Below are 13,352 nucleotides of genomic sequence, written 5' to 3'. Positions count from 1 at the left end.
GGTTTACTTGGTATGGGAACCCCTTCAGATCAGCTGCTCCAACAGCATTACTCAGGAAAATGACTGTGTATGTGCATAAGCAGTGGTGCCCAGGGGTGGGCTGAAAGGTAGATAGTTTGAGATACTGGGGGAAGAAGAGAGATTTCCTCATCCCGGAAACTGGGAAATTATGCCAAACAAATAGGAACAATGTTTAATGAGGGTCATTAGGTATATCTAATAGAAATGTACTGTTGTTCCTTTTTCTTCTAGATCCGTGAATCCAAGTTATGGGAAAATGTTACTGTGTTCTGGTTACTGGTCCAATGTATATATTCCATGCAGGATAGAAATCCATCCTTAAAAGGTGTTATCTTTCAGGTCCTCAGTGGGCCATTTCATCATATATAAAGCTGATTACTATAGGGTGGTGGCTTCTGTAGTAAAACCAGTAATCCCATAGGCTTCAACCTGTCACCTTATTTCCTTTGCATTGAAGTGAGTTCCTTGGGAAGAGGCTGTATTGAGTGTGAGAAGTCTATCTGTTATGAGCTGAATATTTGTTCTTCCCCTAAATTCATATGTTGCTAACTCCCAAGTGATGGTATTTGAAGATGGAACCTTTGGGAGGGATTAAGTTGATATTAAGTCACAAAGGTAGGACTCTTATGATGGGATGAGTGCCCCATAAGCAGCCGAAGACAGATCTCTCTCTTTCTACGCATACAAAAAGAGGAGATTTTATGAACACACAGTGTAATGATTGTTGTCTACAGGCCAGGATGTGGGCCATCACCAATACCTGAATCTGCCAGCACCTTGATCTTAGATTTCCAGCCTCTAGAATGATAAGAAATAAATGTCTGTGGTTGAAGTCCCCAGTCTGTGCCACTTTATTATAGTCAGCCGAACTAAGACACTATCCATATCTCCTTTCCCACAAATCTTTAACAGTGGTGTTCTAATATTGTTCCTTTAATGTCCTTGGCCAACTAGTTATATAATTAGCCCCTGAAACCTTAAAAATCCCAACTTTTGGTTTTATCTTTTTATGGACAAAATAGACCCCAAGATATTCTGCTTGACATTCTACCTTTTAGGGAGATTATTTTTTTCACTTAGTGCCACTTCTGAGAACTGTGATGGCCCCAATAGTTCAGTTCCTGCCAACATATTAGGTGCAATCACTTATAAGCTTACTTCAGGTTCTTTTATGCTCACTTAGCTCTTTACAGTAAACTATGAATCCACAGGGGCTGGCCAAAGGTGGAGCAGCAGAGTGGCCGGGCCAGGGATTCCGAGTGCACCCATGGAACCCAGAAACTTCACTGTGATTCCCCTCTTAGTACTTGTTAGAGGCAACATAAAGCATCCTGAGCTGTCACTCACCCTCAGATCCCCACTGGATCTGTGGAGCTGTGAGGGTTAAGTGCCCTACATTTGCTTCCCAGCCCAGATCAGCTGGAAATGCTTTTCATTCTCTGGTACCCACTCAAGACCTTTAGGACAGAACAGGAGCTCCAAATATAGTACATGCCATCACACATAATGTTCACTTGTTAGAAAAACAATGTGCGATATGGTATCTTATAATCAATCACTCCCTTTATAGGGAATGTTCTTGAAGGCTACCAATTTTAGCAGTGTATACCTTGATGTTGTATATCAACATTTTCCTGGGTGGTTTTATAGGAAAATTTAAAACTTTTTATTTAAATTTAAATTTAAAACTTTTATTCCGTTATTTGTTTTTCTTCTATTTATTGTGTTTTTTATATAAAGAAATGCCATTTATACAGTTGATATCTTTAGCATCTATCATCTTTCCAATCATATTTATTTCGTTCCAAAGTACATTATTGTCATGTATTTTGGTTTGTGAGATATTTTATTTATTTATTTAAAGATTTGATTTTTAAGTAATCTCTACACCCACTGTGGGGTTTGAACTTAAAACCCTGAGATCAAGAGTTTTATGCTCTACTGACTCAGCCAGCCAGGTATCCCTGTGTGATATTTTTAAAAAATCTCCTTTTCTTCTTCTTAACTGAGTTTTTATTTGTGATTATTCTTTACATTGTTTTTGATGATATGATAGATTTTTCTGTATCATTTATTTCCCTGTATACTCATAGTCATCAATGAGATTAAAAGGAAGATTTAGATTTTTTAAGAAAGTGACAAGAATAATGATCCTGATAATTTCTAAACATGAAGTTACTATTGAGACTTATGTGGAATAGTGGAATATTATGGTTTAAAAGGAACTTAAACATCATTGAGTCTAGTATCCCTCTTGATACTGAATGAAGAGAAAACAGTCCTTGAGAAGTTAAGAGACGTGAACAAGGTTGCTCAGCTTTTAAGTGTTTAAGTCGCTGTTAAGAGCTGGGTCTGTCATGATTTTTTCACACCATTAGCTACTTTAGCTGTCTGCACAATGTTAATCTCAGAAACTCTCTTCTACTTCTTTCTGCAGCCCTCAGCCACAGTGAGACAACTCACAGGGTCCAGTGATTTAGGAATCCTTCCAGTTGCTACTGATTTTATGAATGAAGGCAGAGTGATTTCATCAAAACTCTCTGTAATTAAAATTGAATAGTATTTAGATAAGCATATTTTTCAGCAAGAGAAGAGCATGTTTCATATTTGATGCTTTAAGAAAGGTTGTGGTACCTAACTAACAAAGCACCAACCTAGCACATATAGTATTTGCTTTAAAATATTTTTTGGATAAATAATTGTATAACTTTAAAGGCCGCGTTGTTATGGTGGTTGATCATTTTGCAGGTGAGATTCCCTAAGTTTCAGCAAATGTATCATGTTTATTTTAGTTCAGAGATAGAAATAGATCCAAAGGGAAGTTTGACACTTAGTGTCTTTTTCAGTGCTCTTCTTATAAATGGTTCCATTCTGGCATCTTTTCACTTTCGTGATACCCTGCTACAATGTTTATTCTATTATTTACATATGAAGGGTCTTTTCTTGTGGCAATAAAACAAGCCACTCTTGTTTAGAAATAAAATTAGTTTTGGTATTTCTAATTTGTTTATATCATTATATCTGTTTCCACAGCTAAGTTGTTAGTTTGATAACAATTTCCTACAATGAAACAGTTATTGTCATCTTTGCATAGGTTAATAAGATCGGCTTTGTAACAACCATGATTGAATATCAAGGGACTGTTATAGAAATATTCTGTGACCCACTATACCACTTTGTACCTGCCTGCTTTTTGATACTAGCTAATAACAAGCAAGGTTTCACTCTTTAAAAATCCTAGTCATTTTTGGAGCAGTTTTTTATAAGTTAAATCATATGCCAACTGTACCATAAGGTACATCCTAACTATGTTAGTAAAGTGTAATTAGACTTCAAGTGATAAAAATTATATTCATAAATATTGATAAGTGCAAATGGCAGTAGTAGAATGCCTAATAATGTATACAGAATCTCTAGCAGCTGGGGACGTGATCTTATGTATGGTAGTCTATGACCAACAGGTGGCAGCAGTTCCCAGGAGGTTCTCACTGGAGAGCACTTAAAAATTATACAACTTATAACTCTTATACTTTATTCTTTACTAGGGCTGTGTAAAATACAATATATTTAAACTGATTGATAGACAACTCTGTTGCTTTAGAAACAAAATTACTTTATTCAATTACATTTAGAATTATATGTATAATGTACATTTATTTATTATATTGTGTTGAAATATCTATAGTACACCAATAACTAATTTCCTTTTTGTTGAAGGAGTACATTAACTCTTCTAACTCTTTATCCCTGGGGATATTTTAAATAAATGACTCTACTGATTTCTTAAAGATTCCATTTGGCTATAACATAGGACTGGATTTTAGTTGTTATTTAGAAATAAGGCATACCACAACTACAGAAGTTTGTAAAATTCAGTCAGATGTTCTAACAATACCATGTTTTATAGTTCTGCCCATATGTTCTCCTTTATTAAAGAAAGTGTCTTGTTGTGTACTTTGTTGTGCCCTTGTAAATGTGTGACCATATATTCATTGATTAGTTGATTTTGTTCTAATGTATCTTTCATTACAAGAACACATTAAAACAATAAAAACAAATACATTGATATATTTAAGAGAAAAATTATAAAACAGATCAGAGTCATTTGCAGGTGTATTGGAACTAATTACTCATCTAACAACATCACACACCTCCAACTCCACCCAAAGTCATGCATCCAATCACTGTTAAGAACAGTCTTTTTTTTTTTTTAAGATTTTATTTATTTATTTGAGAGAGCGAGAAAGAGAGAGTGAGCACAAGCAGGGGTTGGGGCAGAGGGAGAGGGAGAAGCAGGCTCCTTGCTGAGCAGGGAGCCCAGTTCAGGACTCAATCCTAGGACCCTGAGATCAGGACCTGAGTCAAAGGCAGATGCTTAACTGACTGGGCCACCCAGGCACCCCAAGAACAGTCCTCTGATAGCAGCTTCAATGCACAATTCAACAGACATTTTAGGTAATGTCTAGAGACATTTTTCATTGTCATAATTGGAAAAGGGGTTGGCATCTAGGGAATAGAGGGCAGCTATGCTGCTAAACAGTGTAGACTGCACAGCATTGTCCCCACAAAAAGAATTATCCTTCCCCAAATGGCAATAATGGCAAAGTTGAAAAACTCCAGTCTTCATTAGATAATCAGTTAGAAAATTCAGTTACAACCACATTTTAGGAATACATGCATAGAAAGGCCAACAAATTAGAATCCAGGGACAGAAGCTAAACAGTGAAAGTATGGTTATAGTAGGTTTTTTAAGAAAAAAAAAAAAAATCTATCCACCCTTCAATGTATCAAAAGACCATATTGTGAAAATCTTTCTTTCCTGAGAATTATGAATGTGAGGTGCTATAGTGAGGAAATCCTAAGGGGTAAGTTTATGTTTATAACCTTGTACAAGAAATCCCTTTAGAGAGCCTCATTAACTACTCAGCAAAATTGAAAGACTCAGCATATCAAACCTATGTTTGCTAAACAAATTTTGTGCCGAATATACTGTTGAAATATTCCTATGTGTCTGGCCGCTTTTGGATTCTTGATTTGTACTCCAGAGAATAAGTATAAAACAATCATTTTTCCCTGTCTATCTTGTCTCCCAGACTTACAAAAAACTGCTTTCCACCTTGGGAGTTAAGGGATATAGGGAAATTTCATGGAGTTGTTTTTGCTCTTTCAGTCTGACTTGCCCTTAAATAACTGATGCGTGTGTGTGTGTGTGCGTGTACCATATGGAGACGTTTCAAATACTGGGATTTTTCTATGTTCTAGAAAACTTTAGTAAAAAGTGTTCTGTGAGGTTTATAACTGCATAGACAGAGAATGTTTAGAACAACAAAAGGTCTTTAGGTTTAATAAATAGAAAATAGCACAGCACATTTTGTAAGATTACAGTTAGGCACTTAAGTAACGTTCTTATAAAAAATGTACTGTTCAGGATCTTAAAATCTGGCTTATCTTGAAATTTCATATTATTGTATTAAAATGTAAATATTCAAATTTTCAGTTATTGCTTTGATTTGTAAGAAGTTCAAATGTGTCATCTAATAAGTACATTTCTGATTCATTTGAATGCTTCTTGTAAAAAGTAAAGAAGAAAAAAGGTAACAAGAAGTGGGAAGATTATGCTGGTACAATAAACAAGTTTCATATAATGATCTCAAGCTGAGTGTATCTGGGAGAATTGTCACTGGGCTCCTTAGATTTCTAGCAACTACATAAGCAGGAACTCAACCTCCCCATAATGTACAGGCTTGACTTCCTCTGTTTTATAATAAAAAGAAATGTGTCTCTGACTTTGTAAATCAAGTTCTGTGCTTTTGTTAAACTGATAAGCATTTTTCAATTTTCTGTACAGGGCTTATTTGCTTCATGATGGCTATGTTATATAAAGAGCAAAAATGAGATTGGAAATACAACTTTGGCCAAATGATATTTTCACATAAATTAGGATATTGTAAAAAAGAAAGAAAAATCAGACAATAACTATGATGCTTTTATATTTAAATGCATTGCACCAAGAAGAAAGTATGTGACATAAATTGTTAGCAGCAACTATTTGCATGTATTTGAAGAATACTTTGGGTAGAAAATACAATAATAATAATAATAATAATAATTCTAAAAAGGTGTTCATCCTTACAAGGTTTATTTTTTCTCCACATGTATTTTCTATAATTGAAAACAGTTCTTCATTCTGTTTCAAGTCTTTCATAATAAAGCTTGAATAAAGAAAATATATAGGGTATTTATAGAAGGCCATGATTTTCCTATTAGGTCAAATCAGAGACAATCTAATTTGTTTAATAATTTTTGTCACTAATATTAATAAGGCTGCATAATGTGAGTTGGTCATCACAGATTGCATGTTCATCTATTTAATGACTGTTTATTGAACATTTGTTATATGAGAGGTACTCTTCTGGGAGCTGGGAATTAAGCCTTCAATGCAATGGTCAATGTCCCTGCTTGCTCTCATTTCTAATGAGACCATAAGAATGACGGAATTTGTCGTGTGTTCTACCCTTTTTAGTTATATGGACCCCAGTTACAATGATGGAAAATCTTATGAACATTGGTGCTAATTAGAAATACTAAAGTAAAATATGCTATTTTAAGAATCTCTTTTAAGTCCTAATAATATTCTAACACCAGAATTAACAGTATATTGTAGTTTGTTAAGTATCTGACTCTTAATTTCAGCTCAAGTCAGGATCTCAGGGTCATGAGATGAATCTCTGCAGTGGGCTCCTCTCTGGGCATGGAGTCTACTTGAGATTCTCTCTCTCCTTTTCCTTCTGTCCCTACCCCCACTTTAAAAAACAAAACAAAGCAAAACAGTATAGTATAAATATTTACTTCTTGGCCATAAGATGTTTTTAAAATTTTGTATTTAATAATCCTATTTTAACATTACTATAGTTTCCTCATGAATGAATATTCTGAAGCCTTTTAGTAAAGCTACCATAATTATCATAAGGATTCTCAAAGTACTTCTCTTCTTATACATATATATTATATTCAATATATTCCTATATAATATGAATTGAGCACTAATCTGCTTGATGATTAGACATAAAAATTTAGAAACCCTATAAAATTCTAACACCTAAAATTTCCAAGAACAGACGAAAAGCCTAGATAACTCAAAGTATGATTTCATAAATGAAATTGCTCAAGTTTTTTCCAACGTTTTGTGTAGCATTGATTTGTAAATAACCTTAGAGAAGTGAGAGCTTAGATACTTGCATGTTTTTGCCATTCAGAGCATTAAGCAACTATCAACTTTAGAAATTAGTACAAACTCAAATAAGCTGAGCATGATCCAGATGGGGAGGGAAGGGAGAGAATTCAAGGTGTCAATAGAGTTCTTTTAAAGTAAAAGCTGTGGTATTAGTAATCTCTTGCTTAAGCACTATATGAAAGATTACCCCACGTCACCCATATGGCACATGGGAACGAGGAAATCTGCTTTACTTTAGAAACCAATACCAAGGTGGGGAGAGAAACTATAACCTCCACCTGCTGGAAAAACTAGAATAATTCTTACAATGCACATAAAAAAATAAAACTAAAGAACAAATCGTTAATAGGTTATCTCAGTAAGGCATGCCACTTCTTTTTATTACTAGGTTATCTCAGTAAGGCATGCCACTTCTTTTTCTCCTGTAATCTTAATGGTGAATGTCCTGCAATAAAATATTTTATTGCATGTGTTAATTATAAGCCCAAAGTCCCAAATCTGGTTTCCTAGGGTTTACCACCCTTGAGAATCTACTGTTGAGTCTTCTTGCCTCCACTGGGATGATCTCCCACTAGTGGCTAGGCCTAGCAGATTGATCCTGCATACTACTTGTAAAGACTTAGTTGCCTGTCTTCCTAAAAGTAAAGCAGAATTCTCCAAGTTTTAAGACAGAGGGTTTGGGGCACCTGGGTATCTCAGCGGATTAAAGCCTCTGCCTTCGGCTCAGGTCATGATCCCAGGATCCTGGGATCGAGCCCCACATCAGGCTCTCTGCTTACCAGGGAGCCTGCTTCCTCCTCTCTCTCTGCCTGCCTTTCTGCCTACTTGTGATCTCTGTCAAATAAATAAATAAAATCTTAAAAAAAAAAAAAGAGGGTTTTGTCTGGTCAGAAGTAGGGAGAGGGAAAGAAGTTTAGGACATGGGACTACAAGTCTATCTGCCTGTGGTCAAGTAAACCATATATCTCCATCTCATTGTCTAGAATAGATTTCTCTGCCTGGGTCATTTATTTTCCTTTTGAGGTTTTTTTTGGTAAACTTTTACCTATATGAAGTGTCTCAGTTGGGGGTGAGTTGGTTGTGGGGGCAGAGGATCCAAATCATGATATACTTCACCTTTTTTTTAACTCCCCAGGGACAAGATTTACCTTTTTCTCTTGATTAGGAAAGTAGGTCTAGGGATGCCTGGGTGGCTCAGTTGGTTAAGTGTCTGCCTTTGGCTTAGGTCATGATCTGATCTTGGGATCAAGTCCCACCTTGTGCTCCTTGCTCAATGGGGAGTCTGCTTCTCCTTCTGCCTGCCACTTTCCGTTTTTGTGCTTTCTCTCTCTCTTTGACAAATAAGTAAACAAAATCTTCAGAAAAAAAAAAAAGAAAGAAGTAGGTCTATGGATACAGATATGTAAAGAATATACAAAGGGTATTTAAAGTACTGGGTGTATGCTTCGTAGAGCCCAATATGGCCACTTTAAGTGACTTTAAAACAGAAGAACAAAATGCAGTCTTCCTGGAAGAGCACAGAAGGAAGATCTAATAGATGCATTTGTTGTTCTAGTGTCAAAAACCTTCCCCATGCCCTTTGTCATTACGAATTATTTACATTTTGAAAAAGGAACTAAACAGTTATAATCATGCTGAACATTCTACAATGTATGTTGTCTAACTCTAAAGTTTAATACTTAGACTCTGTGCTCCCATATGAAGGATTTCTTTTTTGTAAAGCCACCTTTTGGAATAATAGAGTGGGATTTAGAAAGTGTAGTTATGTGTACTAAAGATAAAAATGTTCAGAGATTACATCTGTTAGAAGTGAGTATAAAAAAAATTATACAGTGATTTTTTAAGAGATAAAGTATAACTATAAAAGAAAATCAACTGAAAATGCTAAAATCAGTAACATCTCAAGATTCCTCAAATTAGATAAATAAATTATAGTAAGACACTATACATTAAGATTTTATAAATAATATTCAATTGAAAATAAAATTAAATAGCTATTTGCTTAAGGCAGAAAATATGGATGATGTAAGAGGTGAAAATACATGGAAAATATTTCAGTATTGTGAAAACTAAAAATCTTGTTTTTTTGAGTAAGATGATTAATGAACATGTCCTCAAAAGATGTTAGATTAGCCACAATAAGGCATTCTAAAAATTATTTCCTTTTCGTGAAGAAATTATTTGGTATTTAATTATCCATCAATTTAAAAGACTATCATAAGCAAGGTTAGGAACATGATATTGTGCTTAAAGAAACTGTAATCAGGAAATTGGATCATTACATACATAGTCTAATTGTGAGATTACCCCTTTCAACTAAGATTTAAGTACCAAGGGTGCCTGGGTGGCTCAGTGGGTTAAGCCTCTGTCTTCGGCTCAGGTCATGATCTCAGGGTCTTGGGATCAAGCCCTGCATCAGGCTCTCTGCTCAGCAGGAACCCTGCTTCCCTCCCATCTCTGCCTACCTCTCTGTCTACTTGTGATCTCTGTCAAATAAATAAATAAAATGTTAAAAAAAAAGAGAGATTTAAGTACCAAGGTTAACGGGTACTAAAATTCCCCACATTGTTCTCACATAAAGGAGACCAAATTTTCTTAACAGTATAGTGAATACGAAGAGGAACAAAGGAAGCATCAGCAGTGTAATAACATACACAGGGTTAAACAGTTCTTTTTCAAAGAAATGTAGAACTAAAATATTCCTAAAGGTCACATGCCATCTCTTCAGCCCATTTAAGGCTTCTGAAATGCCACTCTGAAGTAAAATAACTACCTCTCCAGAAGAGTCATTCCATTAGAGAGCCAACTAACATCAGTACAGAGATAAATGGGAGAACAGAAAATTGATTTTACACTTGTGCTTTAAGTGTGGTCAAATGTTATAGGCCAGCACATCAAATAGGATTTCAAAGAACTGCTGTGCCTGGAAAATAACAACATAAGAGGATGTGGTTAAATACAGCTTAATAATGGGTCTGATGTGCTCAGTGTATAGTAAAATATTTATTTACTCTTTCTATTTGAAATATGACACATTCATATATCACTTTTCTTTTTGTTAATAAATTTATTATTTCAATGTTCCTATAACTAATACCTTTCCTCTCAACTCATGTTATCACATATACCTAGAGGCATGCAAGCATGGAGCAGTGATGATTTATACTTTGTTTGATTTAAAACTTATAGATTGTACCTAATAAAGGTATTTTAATTAAATTTTGTTTTATATGATACCAGGTCCATCTACAAATATTATCCAGATAAAGATATTAAAAAAACTATTTATCAAAACTATTGAAGTTAATTAGATCCACTGGAAGCACAAAATGGATGTTACCTTTCAACGTTCTGTGATTCCTTTGGCTTCTCTGGGATGTTTAAGTTGCTATAATACTCAGTCGGGACCCACCATTTCTTTTCAGGTGTTTTTGACCTCACTGTGGTTGAATAGCTTTAGGTATGATGAATGTGATACAGTGTATTCCTTCCTCACTGTGCTAAAGAGTCTCCAGGGGTAAGTAGAAAGCTGGGCAATGACATTTTTAAAAGCCTTGGTGTGCTCTTGGCAGCTTAACAAGAAAGTCATGACTAATATTTTTTTCCTCTTATAGACATTTAGGGCTGTTCAAGACCACGGTATCCTCTCTCCACATATTGCTAAGCAAATGATCAGTTCCAAGGTAGAGTGAAGAGTGAATGAATTTCCACCGAATTAAGGAAAGGTGATTTGGGAAATGTAGTTCCTTTTTTTTTTTGGTATCTTAAACATTAAATCACTGCATTCATTTCCAGGCATTTGATGCATTAGAAGCACTTATCTCCTTTTTTAAAAATTTTTTTTTATTAACATATAATGTATTATTAGCCCCAGGGGTAGAGGTCTGTGAATCGCCAGGTTTACACACTTCACAGCACTCACCATAGCACATACCTTCCCCAATGTCCATAACCCAACCACCCTCTCCGTACTCCCCCCACCCCTGCCCCCTGCAACTTCAGTTTGTTTTGTGAGATTAAGAGTCTCTTATGGTTTGTCCCCATCTCAATCCCATCTTGTTTTATTTTTTTCCTTCCCTACCCCCTAAATCCCCAACTTTGCCTCTCAACTTCCTCATATCAGGGAGATCATATGATAATTGTCTTTCTCTGACTGACTTAGGGAAATTTAGTTCTTTCTTAAAGCTGATTCTAACAGAGTAGGCTTTGAAATCTACTCTGTCTTTTCTCCATGCTTTCCTTCACACCTTATTCTCTTTGTATCTACAGACTTTGTAATCTCTATCACTGCTCACTACCCCAGTTTATTTCCTTTTGTTCTTCATTGGGAAAGAAGAGAGATTTTGAGCCATGCATATTATCCATACATTATCCTAAGGTATGTGCTGCTTCATGGAATTGGAGTTATTCTCAAGGAAAAAAAATCACTTTGTCCCAACTCCAAGTGTATTTTTGGGAGGGATGGAGTTAGATTTATATTCTGAACATTCTCTTACTGGAAATGTCACTTTATTTTTATTGTTTTTTTTTTTTTAATTGAGAGATAGTTGACATATAATGTTACATTAGTTTCAGGTGTATAACATAATGATTCAATATTTAGATAAATCGTGACATGATCACCACAAAAATCTAACATCCTTCTCTGTACATAGTTAAATTTGTGTGTGTGTGTGTGTGTGTGTGTGTGTGTGTGTGTGTAATGAGGATTTTTATGATCTATTTTCTTTGAAATCCCATTTTAAATCACCATTTCCATCTTGCTTCTTGAAATCAAGATGGAGTCCAATAATTTAAACCACAACTTTCTTGGCTGCTTAAGTATAATGATGTAAACAGTTAATATAAAAAAAAGAATGGCTTTGAATGTAGATGCATTTGATAGTGATTGTAGGATCGTGGAACTTAGAAAATACTTAAAGTCTTTCCCTTTTTTAATACTTGGGCTCCTGGTTAGATTAGGCACTTGAGGAATCAGGGGCTCTCAAGTTACATAAAGATGACTGATTTTGGGGTAGAGGGGGAGGCTGGTTGACTCAGTCAGTTGAGCTCCTGACTCTTGGTTTCAGCTCAGGTCATGAGCCCCACTGGGCTGTGCTCTTAGCATAGAGTCTGCATGTCCCTCTCCCTCCCCTTCTGCTCCTCCCCTTGCTCGTGGTCTCTCTCTCTTTCAAATAAATAAAATTAAAAAAAAAAAAAAAAAGATGGCTGATTCCTTGCTAAACCTGGTCTGTTTCTGTTAGTATTTCTATAATGTTATCTTCCTCTCTTTGTGGCTTTAACCTTCTTGGCATATAGTTTTTAAATTAGGTCTCTGTAATTTTTGATGTCCATTTTCTTTGAGGAAGGAATAAAATGCTATTTTCCAATAAAGAAATATCTAGATAGTAAACTGTATTTTTGTCATGTAACCATGTGTTGGGCCTTGTAGGCTCTGTTTGAATCTGAAGGAATATGAACAGTAATAATTTACTTCTGTTTTCTTTACTTGAACTCATGAATCGGACCTTCTATATTTGGGGACAGAGTGAAAGTTCTTTTTGTCTTTTCTTTCTTTTTTCTTTTCTCTTAAATCCATGCCTCCTTTTTTTTTTTTTTTTTTTTTAAGTTTTTTTCTTTTATTTTTATTTACTTTAAGAGTCTGTAGTAGAATCTTATAACTGAATCATCTAATCAAACATTAGGGAAGATGAAGTCAAGCTCACAGTTGGTAGGGGCCTGACTAAGGTCAGACAGCTGGTGCGTGACAGAGCTGGAACAGGAAGAATGCTTTTCTGAGTCCCAGTGGAGGGCTCTCTCCACTGCATAACATTACTTTTCAGAAATTACAGTCCTTTCACTTTTCTAGTGTACTCTTCCTGGGGACATAGTATGGTGTGTTTTCACTGCTGTCTTTACCTATATGTTGTTTCCAAGAAGACAGTGATGACTAGTCATTCGTTGTTCTTCCCATAGCATGTTATAATTGATGCAGTACTTTTGTATTTAGTATGTCACAAGAGAGGAAGCAGTTAAGCAGGGTGATTTCTTTTTGAAAGGTATACAGGGCACCTGGGTGGCTCAGTGGGTTAAGCCACTGCCTTCGGCTCAGGTCATG

Source organism: Enhydra lutris, unplaced genomic scaffold (genome assembly GCF_002288905.1).
Source record: "Enhydra lutris kenyoni isolate GAN:26980312 unplaced genomic scaffold, ASM228890v2 scaffoldscaffold16, whole genome shotgun sequence".
NCBI lineage: Eukaryota > Metazoa > Chordata > Mammalia > Carnivora > Mustelidae > Enhydra > Enhydra lutris.
This window is presented reverse-complemented; position numbering follows the sequence as displayed.